The sequence below is a fragment of the Mytilus trossulus genome, chromosome 9, assembly GCF_036588685.1.
Source record: "Mytilus trossulus isolate FHL-02 chromosome 9, PNRI_Mtr1.1.1.hap1, whole genome shotgun sequence".
NCBI classification, from domain to species: Eukaryota; Metazoa; Mollusca; class Bivalvia; order Mytilida; family Mytilidae; genus Mytilus; species Mytilus trossulus.
The window spans coordinates 75,923,609-75,941,875 of record NC_086381.1 but is presented as its reverse complement, the minus strand read 5'-3'; the positions used below and the strand labels follow the sequence as shown (position 1 = coordinate 75,941,875).

The window sequence follows — 18,267 nt, the reverse complement described above, 5'->3', positions numbered from 1 at the left end:
GTGATACCAATATACGACCGCAACATTTTTACAGTCGTATAAAAACCAATACCGTCGAGTCGACTATAAAAGATCCTGACATGAAACAACTTGAATTGAGAAAACTAAGGAACCCAATTTAGTACAAAACAATTTTCGAAAAACCAACATGACAGATACGACCAAGCAACAAAACTGTATACAGGTTTACCACTTAGCTTATGGAAAAGGGGGGGGGGATATGTTTTATTTTCTATTTGTTTTGTTATTTCTATCGCGGAAAAGTGATTATTTTTTTTAACAACTTTACTTGAATCGAATGAAAAATGAAAAAAAGATTGTCTTTTGAATAGAAATACATTTTATTAAAAAGATAATCAGGATATAATTATATACCCTCCGCAACCGACTCTCGCGTGAGTTACGTTAATGTTATTCAATAGAATGTAAGATTATCTTATTATTTGCTCATTTGATAGAGTAAAAGGTATACATAAATTTTAAAAAGTTAAGAACTAACACGAAGATGAATATAAATACATGTAGGTCACAGTATGATTTCCTATTCAGTGTGTATCGCTCTGAACATGCATGAAATATTTGCCACTGGACATTAAGCAAGCAACCAAAAAACTATCAACCTATTCAATTTGACTCAATTAGATTTTCAAAATCTTACACACGAATATGTTAAATCTGGATTTATTTTATGAAAGTCTACATTAAAATTCATCACATGTATATGAAAATGTTTCTTTATCATGTTTATTGTAGCGATAAATCCACAAAACTTCACGTTATTTGTTTCAAAAATTAAACTGCAGGACTACAATGAAAGTTTCTTTTACACCTATTATCGATTGATCTTTAAAAAAACAAATTTCTAAATCGACATCAAAAAACTATAAGACGAATAAAGTTGTGAAGTAAATCATAGACTGTATGTTTATCAAGGAAAATAATGACCTTACACAGGTAATTATTGTATGCCTTGGAACATATATCATTGAAACTTGATATCCTCCGGGTTGATTCTGAAAAAGAATGACCTGACGTTCTGAAAGAAAATAACTCCATATAGGTATATAAAACTGAATATTACCTTTTCTGTTTTCACCCAAGGACTGCATCCTTGATCTAATAACAATTTTGTAACATCAATATGTCCATTCCCAGCAGCATGATGTAAAGCTGTTTCTCCATACTATAACAATATAGAAATATAAACATGTTAATGGTGTGTGATAATAAATCAAGAGAGGAGTCAAACAATTTATCAAAATGTAAGAAATATAACATTGGCTAAGATAATAAACAATTATACTTATGTATACAGTGATAAATGGTAGATTAAGATTATAAACTAAATATATATTTTCTGATTCAGTTCTACAAAACAGGAAAAAATGATAGCAAACCCCATTTAATATAAGTCTAACAAGTATTTGTTGTCCATTTAACATGTTTGATGAACAACATGATTTTATGTTGATTCAGTAGAATAATCAAAGTTGAAAATTTTTTTTTTTCAAGAAACATTGAAACGAGTTATATTTTCTGATTCTGTGCGAAGAGACAGAAAAATGAGACCCCCCTTTTTTAATTAATCTGTCAATTATTAGGTCACCATTAAAACCGTCTGATTAACAATGATTCAGTAGAATAATCAAAGTTGAAAAAAAAAAAAAAATTCAAGAAACATTGAAACGAGTTATATTTTCTGATTCAGTGCGAAGAGACAAGAAAAATAAGACCCCACTTTATATAATTCTGTCAAGTATTTGTTATTTTTAAAAGATGTTTTACATTAGATCTGTAGAATTAACATTATCTGACTAAAGATGTTAACACAACTTGTTCTCATCAACTTCTCATTAAAATCAGATGTTTACAAAATAATTTTTCGTCAGAAAACAAAATAAAACCTTTACTATCTGATTCAGTTCTGTGTTACGAATAAAATGAGACCCCACTTTATATAATTCTAACAAATATTTGTTGTCCATTAAACCTGTCTGATTAACAACATGATTTTGTGTAGATTCTGTATAAAGATGTGTTTTGTCAGAGTAAGGTGATTATATCTATCATTACCGGGTCTGTGGCCTCTAACTGACTGCCGTGACTGTTGAGGTACGTCACAACCTCCAGGTCTCCTTCCCAAGTGGCCAACATTAATGGTGTCTGTCCCCACTGTAATATCAACATATAACAGACATCAAAACTTGTGTCATAAACTGGACAATGTTGTGTAATAAATATAAACAAAATATATATCACATGAATCAGTGGTTAAAACTGAATAAAATGACCAGTCAAACTTGTATTTATATTCTACATAAACAACAAATAAACAACATGTTTTATTGTGAGATGTCAGAACTTCCATCAGAACTGTTAGGTTAAAAAAAAATACTTTTTTCAAGAAACATTAAAACGAGTTATATTTTCTGATTCAGTACGAAGAGACAAGAAAAATAAGACCCCACTTTATATAATTCTGTCAAGTATTTGTTATTTTTAAAAGATGTTGTACATTAGATCTGTAGAATTAACATTATCTGACTAAAGATGTTAACACAACTTGTTCTCATCAACTTCTCATTAAAATCAGATGTTAACAAAATAATTTTTCGTCAGGAAACAAAATAAAACCTATACTATCTGATTCAGTTCTGTGTTACGAATAACATGAGACCCCACTTTATATAATTCTAACAAATATTTGTTGTCCATTAAACCTGTCTGATTAACAACATGATTTTGTGTAGATTCCCTATAAAATGATGTTTGGTCAGAGTAAGGTGATTATATCTATCATTACCATGTGGTCTGTGGCCTGTAACTGACTGCCGTGAGTGAACAGGTACGTCACTACCTCCAGGTGTCCTCCCTCAGCGGCCAACATTAATGGTGTCCTTACTCTCTGTAATATCAACATATAACAGACATCAAAACTTGTGTCATAAACTGGACAATGTTGTGTAATAAATATAAACAAAATATATATCACATGAATCAGTGGTCAAAACTCAATAAAATGACCAGTCAAACTTGTATTTATATTCTACATAAACAACAAAAAAACAACATGTTTTATTGTGAGATGTCAGAACTTCGATCAGAAATGTCAGGTTAAAAAATAAGTTTTTTCAAGAAACATAAACAATATTTATATCAATGGACTCAGCTGGACAAGACAATTAAAATGAGACCTCACTTTATATAATTCTACCAAATATTTGTTGTCCATTAAACCTGTCTGATTAACAATGATTAAGAAGAATGATTAAAGTTAAAAAAAAAACTTTTTTCAAGAGACAATAAAACGAGTTATATTTTCTGATTCAGTACAAAGAGACAAGAAAAATAAGACCCCACTTTATATAATTCTGTCAAGTATTTGTTATTTTTAAAAGATGTTTTACATTAGATCTGTAGAATTGCCATTATCTGACTAAAGATGTTAACACAACTTGTTCTCATCAACTTCTCATTAAAATCAAATGTTAACAAAATAATTTTTCGTCAAGAAACAAAATAAAACCTTTAAATCTGATTCAGTTCTGTGTTACGAATAAAATGAGACCCCACTGTATATAATTCTATCAAATGTTTGTTATTAAATCTGTCTGATTAACAATGATGAATGAGCAAAATTAAAAAAAAAATCATTTCAAGAAAAATAAAAACGAGTTATTTTTTCTAAGTCAGGTTAATGAGACAGGAAAAATAAGACCCCACTTTATATAATTCTAACAAGTATTTAATGCCCATTACACCTGTCAGTAGTTTGTGTTGATTCAGAATACTGATAAAGCTTAAAAAAGAATTCAGTGGTATTTCCATGTAAAATGTTTGTGTGGAATATAAATGAAGAACTTCAATAAGCCGTGTTTTTACTTTTTGTTTGCGTTGCCTATAAAGGTGATATGTCACATGTTTGTGAGCAGTATAAGAGTGTCATTGATATGTCACTTGTTGGTGTTGAGTATAAGAGTGTCATTGATATGTCACTTGTTGGTGTTGAGTATAAGAGTGTTATTGCTATGTCACATGTTTGTGAGCAGTATAAGAGTGTCATTGATATGTCACATGTTGGTGTTGAGTATAAGAGTGTCATTCATTGCTATGTCACATGTTGGAGTTGAGTATAAGAGTGTTATTGCTATGTCACATGTCAGGTTGGTATTGAGTATAAGAGTGTTTTTGCAATGTCACATGTTGGTGTAAGTATGTCATTACTATGTCACATGTTAGCAGGTTACCAATGTCATGTTTAGTATAGGAGTGGTGGATGAATGTTGTATGATGTGGTGTCACATGTCATGTTCAGTAGAGGAGTGGTGGATGAATGTTGTATGATGTGGTGTCACATGTCATGTTCAGTACAGGAGTGTTGAATGAATGTTGTATGATCAGGTGTCACATGTCATGTTCAGTAGAGGAGTGTGTGGTGGATGAATGTTGTATGATCAGGTGTCACATGTCATGTTCAGTACATGAGTGTTAATTGAATGTTGTATGATGTGGTGTCACATGTCATGTTCAGTTCAGGAGTGGTGGATGAATGTTGTATGATCAGGTGTCACATGTCATGTTCAGTACAAGAGTGGTAAATGAATATTGTATGATCAGATGTCACATGTCATGTTCAGTACATGAGTTTTAATTGAATGTTGTATGATGTGGTGTCACATGTCATGTTCAGTTCAGGAGTGGTGGATGAATGTTGTATGATCAGGTGTCACATGTCATGTTCAGTACAAGAGTGGTGGATGAATGTTGTATGATCAGGTGTCACATGTCATGTTCAGTACAAGAGTGGGGAATGAATGTTGTATGATCAGGTGCAGGGTTTCCGCTGGCGGTCTCTATTTTCGCAATTTGCGAAAAAATAATAATTGTGACGATTAAAATTCGTCATTGGCGAAAGAATTTGGCGAAAGAAATATGTACAACAATTTATTTTTCAGCCATCTTGTTTATTTACTTTTTTTCGGGTTTCTCTGACTTTACCGATCAGACAATACTCGGAATTCACCTTGAACTCGTTAAGATTTTGACAGAAAATTAATAATCAGCTGATTGCATTCATTGCTATCGACATCAAAGGACTAATTAATGAAGGCGTTGATTATATGATATGACAAAATGATATGATTAAATGGCTTCGCTCGCATGTCACAAAAGGGATTTATGAACTACTTTGCGACGCACATGTTTGAAGCAAAATTTTTACGCTTTTTCTCCTTCTTATAATGAAAGTCCAGAAAAGAAAATTGTTGTTATGACGAAATATGATCAAAAGCAAGAAAGGTCTCTGATTTAAAACTTTATCATTTAATTTTCATTTAGACATTGATTTGAGTGGGTACCTCAAATCGTTTCAGTGACACACATGTTTCAAGCATATAGTTTAACTTATTTACGATGGTCTAGAAAAGAAAACTGTCGTTATGAAGAAACCTATTCAAAAGGTTGGCATGAGAGTAACCCTTCTATTTAATGACTACACCTTACATGAGGGATCAATTCCAAGTGATAAGATGCTTCGTTTTGTTGTAAAAACCACTTCTTATTTAGGAGGGGGGGGGCTTGACAAAAAAAGGAAAATTTTAAAAGAAAAATATATTTCTGTTACTTGGCGAAAAAAATAATAAAGTGGCGAAAAATATATTGTTTTGGCGAAAGAGGTGGCGAAAAAAATAATTGACCCAGGGGAAACCCTGATCAGGTGTCACATGTCATGTTTAGTACAGGAGTGGTGGATGAATGTTATATGATCAGGTGTCACATGTCATGTTCAGTACATGAGTGTTAATTGAATGTTGTATGATGTGGTGTCACATGTCATGTTCAGTTCAGGAGTGGTGGATGAATGTTGTATGATCAGGTGTCACATGTCATGTTCAGTACAAGAGTGGTAAATGAATATTGTATGATCAGATGTCACATGTCATGTTCAGTACATGAGTGTTAATTGAATGTTGTATGATGTGGTGTCACATGTCATGTTCAGTTCAGGAGTGGTGGATGAATGTTGTATGATCAGGTGTCACATGTCATGTTCAGTACAAGAGTGGTAAATGAATATTGTATGATCAGATGTCACATGTCATGTTCAGTACATGAGTGTTAATTGAATGTTGTATGATGTGGTGTCACATGTCATGTTCAGTTCAGGAGTGGTGGATGAATGTTGTATGATCAGGTGTCACATGTCATGTTCAGTACAAGAGTGGTGAATGAATGTTGTATGATCAGGTGTCACATGTCATGTTCAGTACAAGAGTGGGGAATGAATGTTGTATGATCAGGTGTCACATGTCATGTTTAGTACAGGAGTGGTGGATGAATGTTGTATGATCGGGTGTCACATGTCATGTTCAGTACAGGAGTGGTGGATGAATGTTGTATGATCAGGTGTCACATGTCATGATCAGTACACGAGTGGTGAATGAATGTTGTATGATCAGGTGTCACATGTCATGTTTAGAAGAGGAGTGGTGGATGAATGCATGTTGTATGATCAGGAGTCACATGTCATGTTCAGTACATGAGTGGTAACGAATGTTGTATGATCAGGTGTCACATGTCATGTTCAGAACAGGAGCGGTGAATGAATGTTGTATGATCAGGTGTCACATGTCATGTTCAGTAGAGGAGTGGTAAATGAATGTTGTATGATGTGGTGTCACATGTCATGTTCAGTAGAGGAGTGGTGGATGAATGTTGTATAATCAGGTGTCACATGTCATGTTCAGTACAGGAGTGGTGGATGAATGTTGTATGATCGGGTGTCACATGTCATGTTCAGTACAGGAGTGGTGGATGAATGTTGTATGATCGGGTGTCACATGTCATGTTCAGTACAGGAGTGGTTAATGAATGTTGTATGATCAGGTGTCACATGTCATGTTCAGTACAGGAGTGGTAACGAATGTTGTATGATCAGGTGTCACATGACATGTTCAGTACAGGAGTGGTAAATGAATGTTGTATGATCATGTGTCATGTCTTGTGTCATGAAGATGCAAGATTTATGTAAAACCAAAGGATTTTTTTTATAGAATACCATGACAGTGTATGTTTAGGTTCATAAAGTATAATAAAATAAATCACAATATTTCAGTTGTATACAGTTATGAAGTATCAGACAGCAACCATTTGACATACAAACTGGAGTGGTATTCATCAGTGTAATGAAGTAAATCACAATATTTCAGTTGTATACAGTAAGGAAGTATCAGACAGCAACCCTTTGACATACAAACTGGAGTGGTATTCATCAGTGTAATGAAGTAAATCACAATATTTCAGTTGTATACAGTTAAGAAGTATCAGACAGCAACCCTTTGACAAACAAACTGGAGTGGTATTCATCCGTGTAATGAAGTAAATCACAATATTTCAGTTGTATACAGTTAAGAAGTATCAGACAGCAACCATTTGACAAACAAACTGGAGTGGTATTCATCAGTGTAATGAAGTAAATCACAATATTTCAGTTGTATACAGTTATGAAGTATCAGACAGCAACCCTTTGACATAACAACTGGAGTGGTATTCATCAGTGTAATGAAGTCAATCACAATATTTCAGTTAAGAAGTATCAGACAGCAACCCTTTGACAAACAAACTGGAGTGGTATTCATCAGTGTAATGAAGTAAATCACAATATTTCAGTTGTATACAGTTATGAAGTATCAGACAGCAACCCTTTGACAAACAAACTGGAGTGGTATTCATCAGTGTAATGAAGTAAATCACAATATTTCAGTTGTATACAGTTATGGAGTATCAGACAGCAACCCTTTGACAAACAAACTGAAGTGGTATTCATCAGTGTAATGAAGTTAATCAAAATATTTCAGTTGTTTACAGTTAGGAAGTATCAGACAGCAACCCTTTGACAAACAAACTGGAGTGGTATTCATCAGTGTAATGAAGTATTTCAAGTTTGTTTGGGGCTGTTGTTTGTCTTTTCGTCTGGCCATGGCATTCTTCTTCTACTTCATGTACTTAATGCGTTTTTCTGCTGTTTAACTTGGGTATAGGTGTTGAATACATTGATGTCGTGTACTGATGTTTCTCACTGTTTGTGTTGAATACAGGAGTTGTATATATTGGTGTTGTGAAATAATGTTTTGCACTGTTTTTGTGGAATACAAGAGTTCTATATACATTCGGGATGTATAATAATGTTTCTTAATATTTTGAAGACCTTTTGCAATTAAAAGAACATTAGTGATCACGCTCACATACCCCACGTCCCCACATTGTCATTGGAGGAATTAAATAAGTGTAAGAAAAAAAAATTGTATAAGAAAAATTAATTTCCTGCCAATATGCACATCTAAATAGTACGTCCTTATTATCTACAAAATTTCATGAAATTCTGTTGTGTGGTTTCAGAGGAGTTGAGATGACAAACTGTTGCAGAAGTACATTGAAGCACATAAGTTCAAAGGGACGTAACTCCTAGAAAAAAAATTGAATCGCAATTTCCCGTTGATATGCACAACTACATAGTATGTCCTTATTATCTGAAAAGGTTTCGTGAAATTCTGTTGTGTGGTTTCAGAGGAGTTGCGATGACAAACTGTTGCAGTAGTACATTAAAGTAAATAAGTTCAAAGGGGCGTAACTCGTAGAAAAAAAATTGAATCGCAATTTCCCGTTGATATGCACAACTACATAGTATGTCCTTATTATCTGAAAAGGTTTTGTGAAATTCTGTTGTGGTTTGAGAGGAGTTGCGATGACAAACTGTTGCAGTAGTACATTAAAATAAATAAGTTCAAAGGGGCATAACTCCTAGAAAAAAAATTGAATCGCAATTTCCCGTCGATATGCACAACTACATAGTATGTCCTTATTATCTGAAAAGGTTTCGTGAAATTCTGTTGTGTGGTTTCAGAGGAGTTGCGATGACTAACTGTTGCAGTAGTACATTAAAGTAAATAAGTTCAAAGGGGCGTAACTCGTAGAAAAAAAATTGAATCGCAATTTCCCATTGATATGCACAACTACATAGTATGTCCTTATTATCTGAAAAGGTTTTGTGAAATTCTGTTGTGGTTTGAGAGGAGTTGCGATGACAAACTGTTGCAGTAGTACATTAAAATAAATAAGTTCAAAGGGGCATAACTCCTAGAAAAAAAATTGAATCGCAATTTCCCGTCGATATGCACAACTACATAGTATGTCCTTATTATCTGAAAAGGTTTCGTGAAATTTTGTTGTGTGGTTTCAGAGGAGTTGTGATGACAAACTGTCGCAGTAGTACATTAAAGTAAATAAGTTCAAAGGGGCTTAATTCCTAGAAAAAAAATTGAATCGCAATTTCCCGTCGATATGCACAACTACATAGTATGTCCTTATTATCTGAAAAGGTTTCGTGAAATTCTGTTGTGTGGTTTCAGAGGAGTTGCGATGACAAACTGTTGCAGTAGTACATTAAAGTAAATAAGTTCAAAGGGGCGTAACTCCTAAAAAAAAAATGAATCGCAATTTCCCAACGATATGCACAACTACATAGTATGTCCTTATTATCTGAAAAGGTTTAGTGGAATTCTATTATGTGGTTTGAGAGGAGTTGCGATGACAAGAAACAGGACTGATGGACGGAATGACGGACGGACTGACGGACGGACTGACGGACGGACGGACTGACGGACTGACGGACGGACGGACTGACGGACGGACGGACGGACGGGTCAAAAACATTATACCCTCCGCCACGCAACGAGTTGCGTGGCGTATAATAACCAGAAATTAACATTGAATCACTGAACACTAACAAGAGCAATGTTTAACTGATTCATATTGTGTGTACTATATATAATAAATACATTTTACTTCACTTACAAAATCTCTACATTCCAAACTAGCTCCGTTCTTTACACATGATTCTACTTCTTTTATATTCCCCTTCTCTGCAGCTGTTAGAAGTTTCTGTAAGCAAAACAAAGTTTTTACATTTTCCTCTAGCATATAAAAATGTGTTATAAATGTTATTATTGAATTTAATAATTATATAGCTACATGTTTACAGTTTTAATAGCTTATATTAAATACAATGACTATGAAGAGGGAAAGAAATTGTCTATAATTTCAGATTTTTTTTTTAGAAAAATCTTTAGACAATTGTATTATGCATCATTTTTGAGATGGAGCCTCAGTTTTTGTTGGGGTTAGTATTGTAGGGTCTTTAATTTTCTATGTAATGTTTTGAAGAATGTTTATTTATTTGATTGTTTTTCATTTTTTGCCACGACGTCGTCAGTTTCTCTTCGACTTAAAAGAGTTGTGAATGTCCTTTGATATTTAATGTCTCTTTTTCTGCGTCCTGGAATTTTGAACTAGTATATTGAAATTCTTTTCACTGTAGTCATTTTGATTTCTCCTGTTCTCCCCCTAAGAAAACTGCACGCCTGTACCTTTCTGTACATTTAATAAACAACATAGGTCACATGAACACTGACTTTTAAGAAGAAAAACTTACCTCATCCCAACTTGCCATTATATGCTGTAAAAGAAAGATAAATCATTGTATGTTTATAACAATAAGGAGATACAGTATGATTACCAATGAGACAACTATCCACTTATGTTCAAATAAAGTGGATGTAAGCAATTATAGGCAACGGTAAGGCCTTCAACAATGAGAAAAACCCATACCGTATAGTCAGCTATAGAGGCCCCAACATGAAAAATATGAAGCAATTCAATTGAGAAAACTTGCGGCCTAATTTATAACAATTTAACCAATTTACAAAAGACATACAGTGTTCTCCCCAGATATTTTGGATAGCATCACATTTTGCGTAAAAAAAAATAACTGTATTTTTTTTAATATCGTTTGTCGCGTCGCGTTGATGCTCTATTTCCTTTATATGATTTAGTTTATATTGTTCAATTCATAACTAAGAATACAATTAAACTATAACCACAAAAACAGTTGTTTCAGTTTATGTTTTCTTTATTCATTTATAGTTACAGAATTTTGTTTTCCTCTTGTGCCAAATAAAAATAAATATGTGGTTTCAGTTACCCAACAATAAGTCAAATGAATGAATAGATCATTATAGATCAACCTGTATATATACAAAACTAAATATATAGTACACAAAATTAACTATTTTTGATATTATATCAAGTAAAGATAAAGTAACAAAAAAAAAAATCTCAATTTAAAATTTTCTTTTTATCATGTTTATGAAATTCATTGTTTCATGGCACTCAATGAATTAGTCCCAGTTGTTTCTTATCTTTACATCAAAATGATATGTATTTTTAACAAAGTTATCTAACAAATAGTCTGTTAATGCGTAGTTTTCTCTCTTGGTATATTTTTTCTGTCTACTGTCCATCTGTTGTCATTATCGTGAAAATGCGTTTTTTTGTCATATCTGTTCCGGTTCCGATCCGTAGTTTACACAAAAATGTGCAATGGCGGCCGTAGAAAAATTTACGAAAATGAGTCCGAGAATAAACATTGTTTGACAAGAGATTGTGAATGAATAAGACGCTTTTAATGCATTAAATGGATTAAACATAAAATTAAGCCAATTATGATAACTTTTTAAAGAAGTATTAAACTTATTTTAGCTCTAAACCAAAATTCGTGCTCTCGTATTACCGGAAGAGAAAGAAAGTAATTTTTGGAGAGTTGCACAAATAAACGACCTTTTTTTAAAAGAAAAAAAATCGTTTCAATCTTTGAAATTTCGTCATACAAAACGTAGATTTCGAATTGTTTTGTGATTGCATTTTTCCATGTCGAAATTGGCGATTGCAGACACGTGGTTTTAGTCATGCCACAAGTGTCAGCTTGGGATATTCGCATCCAAACAGTTATCACCCTGAGGGCAATTAACACCTAGCTATTTAATCTCTTAATTGCCTTTAGTGTCCGACTTAAAGGGATTACAATTTAAGGTGATATAATTTTTGATGATCATAATCGATAATAGATGAAAGTTCAAAATTGAGGACAAGTAAAATAGCATCTTCAAAATAATTATAGCGTCGCGGGAATTATTATAGCATCACGGTGAAAAAATATAGAGTCGCTGTACCGCGACGCTATAACAGCCTGTGGAGAACACTGACATATATGACAGACAAGAACCAGTGATAGCCATTGAACTACAAGCTCCTGACTTGGGACAGGAACATAATGAATGAGGAGGGGTTAAACATGTTTGTATACAGGAGTTGTAATTTTACGAGGAATATTTCAATTGTTGTTGAAATCATGATGTCATATTTAGATTGCCCTAATACCTTTAAATATTAATGTTGATAAAATCTGTATTTTCTCCAAATTATGATTATCCTCTAACCTTGTCCTTTTACTACATTCCACCATATACAAGTAAATAAGATAAACTTTAAAACAAAAATACTCTTTTTTAAATAGATGCTGTAAAAATGATGTACAAATTTTGCTTACATTTTAATGTCATTGTTGAAACAATCAAGGGCCATAACTCCTGAACAGCATAAAAGAAGATTTGCACTATCACACTTAATCTCCATTGTGACATGAGAAACAACAAATATGAAAACTTTAAAAGGTTTGGTTAAATGTTTTGCAAGTTATTACACAGAAATGTCATAAACATTGATTTTTCAATCAATCACAAGGACCAGAGCCATGATAGCATTTAATCCATAATATGAAAATGTAAAAGTGCTGGTAGCAACCATTTGTCGAAATTGGGTTTGTCAGTCAGAAATGTTTTTTTCTTGTTTTTGTACTGTTAAAAGTAAGAAGATGTGGTATGATTGCTAAAGGGATGACTCTTCACCAGAGAGCTTTCAATAATGAGCAAAACCTTAACCAAACAGCAATCTATAAGTAAGGCTCCAAAATGACAAATGTAAAGCACTTCCAACGAGAAAGGACTGAGAACACACTTATTTCGTAGTGCATTTCTTTTAGACAATAAATTAAAATTAAAAAAATCGCATCTGCTGCATCTCAAAAAGTTTTTACAGTGTAGTGCTACTTTTGGGACAAATAATATCAAAATTATAGAAAAGTCTACCAGCTCTAACTTAAAATATGGCCAATTCTATGTTAAAAGGGGTCTATAATTCAGTTTGACAGCTTCAGACATACTAATTCTTGAACTTCTTCAACTGGAAAAAATCATTACTTTACATTACAATTCATCACCCAAATCTTTTTTTCACATGTAATATCATCCTGATACTTTATATTTCATGCATAACATAAACTTATAAAGGAATAAATTTGGAAAGTGTATAAAAAAAATGTTCAAGTAATACACTGTTCACACTAGGGACTATATTTGTTATGTAGACAACGAAAATCAAAGGACGATAACTGTATCCTCGGACCAACTTAAGGCCAGATTTTTGTACAAATCAAGAAACGAAAAACCAATATGATATATACATGTACAGCAACTAAAGACATTACCACTGAATTACAGGCTACTGGCTTGTGACCATTTGAAATTGTTTTTTTTTTAAATTTTTCCTTAGACTTATATATATAGTAAATCCCTATGTTCTATTTTTAGCCATGTCAGCCATGTTGGTTGGATGGCAGGGTCATCGGATATATTTTTCAATCAAGATACCTTATTGAAAATTGTAGCTCACTCACAGAGTTTAATTCTATTTGGCCCAGTATATTAAGTGAAGAAGATTTTTGTAAAAGATTGCAAAAATTTATGAAAAATATTGTAAACAATTGACTATAAAGGGCAATAACTACTTAAGGGTCAATTGAAAATTTTGGTCATGTTAACTTATTTTGTAGATTGTACTTTGCTGAAAATTAAATTTCTGTTAACAGTTTATCTTTATCTACAGATCTATAATAATATTTAAGATAACCAAAACTTGCAAAATTTCCTTAAAATTACCAATTCAGGGGCAGCAACCTAACAATGGGTTGTCTGATTCGTCTGAAAATTTCAGGGCAGATAGATTTAAAACTGTTGTACATTTTAACCTTTAACTTTAGTTTCAGAGATATAAGCCAAAAACTTCATTTTACCCCTATGTTTTATTGTTAGTCATGTCCGCAATTTTGGTTGGCAGGCCAGGTCATCGGACACATTTTTTAAAGTAGATACCCTAGTGATGATTGTGGCCAAGTTTGGTTAAATTTTTGCCCAGTAGTTTTAGAGAAGATTTTTGTAAAAGTTAACGGACGACGATGATGGACGACAGACGAAGGACGCCAAGTGATGAGAAAAGCTTACTTGGCCCTTTGGGCCAGGTAGGCTAAAAATATTTGGGGATTTATAAAATAAATTTGTAGATTCACCATACACAATTAAAAGGTAAAAATATCTGGGCCTTATCAAATATATATTTTAAGATTCACTGTACACGATTAAAATCGAAATATATAGGGGGGTTCATTCTCAGTTATTCAGCATTTTTTTTATATACCTTGGTGAAAAATATAAATGTTGGCTTTTGGTCCATATTTTGGTCTCAAATTGAGACCAAAACATTGATCTTTATGGTTCTATTAATAAAAAGATAGTTCAGTATGTGGAAATATATTTTAATTGAATTTTTATAACAGTACCCTCTGTGTTTTGGATGTTATATATTTTTCATTGACAGTATCATATATGCATTAAATGTACAATTTCAATAGAATAATTCATATATTTTAGATAAAGAAGTTAATATCTTTAAAATTAAAATCATTTATCAACTGATATTACAATAGAAAGGGAGTAATTATGTATAATTTGTTGTTGTGGATGTGACTCAAAATTCATACATTAAAAGTTTAGTTCAACAATTTGTGTGTCAATTATTTTTAAAGGAGAATTCATAAGATTTTGTTGTGGTTATTCAGTATACAGATACATTGGAATCTTCAAATAAATACTCATTATTGAATATATTTTTTTACGGAATTATTATGGATGTTTCATTTTGACAATCATGACAATTGACAAAATGGAATTTGTATAACATCCAAAACATAAAAAATATCCTGTGTTTGTGCATCAAACAGTAATGTCCAAAACATGTCACAGAATTATAAGTATATTCCAGAGCAATGGTTAAACCATACACATGTTAAACTAATTTTAGTTTATATAATATAATAGTACCTTGTTTATATTCCCTCAATTAAAATTTAATGGGGTTAGTTTGTACTTTCTGTTTTGGATGTTACTTGTTCGAGTAAAATTTAGGTCACAATAACATCCAAAACAAGTGTTTGTGCATCAAACAGTAATGTCCAAAACATGTCACAGAATTAAAGTATATTCCAGAGCAATGGTTAAACCATACACATGTTAAACTAATTTTAGTTTATATAATATAATAGTACCTTGTTTATATTCCCTCAATTATAATTTAATGGGGTTAGTTTGTACTCCCTGTTTTGGATGTTACTTGTTCAAGTAAAACAGTAATGTCCAAAACATTGATCATTGATTTGAACATTGTATAATAAAACAGATAATAACTTTGGATATTGTTTTATTTTTCATCATCCAGTGCTACGATATTTAAATCGTGCAGATACACAATTTTAATATATAACTTATTTTTAACTAAAATCGTACGGACATTACGCAACCACGTGCTTATCAAGTCAAAATATAACATCCACAAAAAGGTTGACAGGTCAAAATGTCACCGTCCATATGCATCTGTGTTGTTTATCGTCGAATTGGCAATTACCGTCATATTATATTTACCTATATATTGAACCACGTAAATAACTGATCACGCAATGAAAACTTACCATTTAGTTGCGTATTTATTACAATATCAATGAATTTAAATTAAGTTTTGGATGTTACAACTTGCTTTCGCTTGACCGATGACACTTGCCTACATTTTCGAAAGTCCCACTTCTGCTTTGTGTACACAAAGATCGATGACGTCTTTTTGAACGAGTCCAAACTTTCATTTAGGAGGGTTTGATATCGGACGATTGTAATATTGGAAGTAAACGAGGATTCCTTTCGGATGTTAATTATTGACCGATATTACCACGTCTGTAAAAGATTGACGATTTCTTTTTATTATGAAGCCCTGCATGTCATATCATTTTACAAAATACACCTAAAGAACAACAAAACCCCTGATTACTTTACAAATAGTGTTGTTCATATTCTGTTCTGTGTAAATATTTGCCGCAAAATTTGGTAAGGTTTGACCGATGCAGTAACATCCATACACTAATTTTAATTACTAAAATATATATATTAATAATGCCCTGTTTATTATATTTTATACATGAACAAGTAAATCTGAGTATATAGTTTTTATTAATCCTTAACTTGCCCTGGTTGTGCATACAAAAATGACATAAAAATATGATTAAATATGACCATGGAAAAATGTCCCAAAATGAACGCCATCAAAACACCCTTTTTTATTTTAAAACTCTTGTAAATTTCTTTCTTCTCCACATATCATCCTTAAATTATCTTTACTATCTATTCAACATTAGTAGAAAAGAATAACACATCAGATTTGCCAATATCTCCTTTATTTTCTTCACAAATTATCATCAAAGTCCAATGATACTGATTTGCTGATTAACTGAGAATGACCCAGGGTGCTTTATACAAGGGAAAGCAGGACACCCCTGTCTCTACCATTACACATATATCGATATATGTATATAATGTTCATCTCATATCTTTCCTTATTGCACTGATTGTACGTTGAATAATATATTTAATGAGACAGTTAGTATGACATTTTTATTTTCCTTGTAATTTCCATACACGCTTCAAAATTTTGATTGCAAATAACATTGTAAAAGTTCCAAAACATCTGTTAAAAGATCCTCAAATTCACATACCTGTCAACCTGTGACGATGAAAATGCAGGTCATGACCTGCATTGAAGAATAAAATCTCAGGTCATAGCGCATACAAACTTTTTGCGAGCTGAATTTCAGTATTTATGGTACATTTTCTTACAATGCATATCAAAGATACCAAAACATCAATGCATGTTCACTTGGTTAAGTCATTTTAAGTCTTATTATTAATTTGTATGTCAGTGCACTTTTGAAGATTTTTATAAATTTGTGTAACAGAGTCTTTTCTTCTTTATTTTTTAGTATTTATCTAACACTTCAATTTATCTTTCAAATGTATATTGACAGTTTAAGAATATTGGCTAAGTTGCCTTCTAAAATGATAATTCTGATTAGCAAGGAAATAAGACTATGATAAAATATAGTAATACAGTTAATGGAAGTATAAATGTAAAAAATAATTTGCAACTTTTTTTTAAATATTGTATAAAGGTATGAAAATAATGAAAAGTTATTTTTCAATATGTATTTGAATTTTATATTTGTTTGATTTAATCTTTTTCATCCATAAAACGCGAAAATAAGGAATAATTTTGAATGGTGACAAATAAGGGGAAGTAACTAGTTGAAATATGTTTGTTTATGTTTATAGTGCAATTTATTTACGACCTAAAGCTATGGTAATTTGTGTTAGTTAACAGTGTGTTTGACACCAAAGCTGTCAAATAAAGCCATGCACTTAATTTGACAGTTTACATAGTTAGATGAACTTCCTGTTCATGGAAGAAATTACGAATTTGCGGGTATATCAAAGGAATATTACTAAATCAATCGCAAGGCTAAGAAATACGGGTGAAATCGTGTCATTTTCGGTATTCCCGGGTTATTTCAATGACCCGGCGGGTGTCCCGGGTGATCCTTCAGAATTGTGAAAATCTCGGGTCACACCCACAAAATACGGGTCAGTTGACAGGTATGAATTCAACATAACTTGTTAAAAAAACTAGAGGCTCTCAAGAGCCTGTGTCGCTCACCTGTTACTGTATTTACTGATGTCGGTCATCTTGATTGGTAGGTGGGGTCATTAGACACTTTTTTTAAATAGATACCATACAGATGATTGTGCCAACGTTTAGTTTAATATGGCCCATAGTTTTAGAAAAGAAGATTTTTGTACAAGTTACAAAAATGACGAAAATTTGTTCAAAATTGACTATAAAGGACAATAACTCCTTAAGGGTATTCTTACAATTTTTATCATGTTGACTTATTTGTAGATCCTACTTTGCTGAACAAAATTGCTGTTTACAGTTTATCTATATCTATAATAGTATTCAAGATAATAACCAAAAACTGCAAAATTTCCTTAAAAATACCAATTTTAGGGCAGCAACCCAATAACGAGTTGTCAGATTCATCTGAAAATTTGCGAGGGGATAGATCTTATTCTGATGGACATTTAAATCTTGAAAGATTTGCCCTTA

The 18,267-nt window shown here is 32.3% G+C and overlaps 1 protein-coding gene and 1 long non-coding RNA gene across 2 annotated transcripts in view; both read right to left on the bottom strand.

Moving 5' to 3' along the window:
- Window positions 1–18,267, bottom strand: part of LOC134684945 (uncharacterized) — a 267,814-nt gene that overhangs the window by 43,314 nt on the left and 206,233 nt on the right. The gene's annotated exons all lie outside the window — the stretch shown is intronic.
- The window catches only part of LOC134683433 (uncharacterized), an 89,200-nt gene continuing 80,785 nt past the window's right edge, over window positions 9,853–18,267 (bottom strand). Inside the window, exons 2-3 of the long non-coding RNA XR_010101024.1 lie at window positions 10,490–10,513; window positions 9,853–9,939 (exon numbers count right to left, since the gene is read on the bottom strand). This is a non-coding gene — a long non-coding RNA (uncharacterized LOC134683433). The remainder of the gene's footprint in view (window positions 9,940–10,489; window positions 10,514–18,267) is intronic.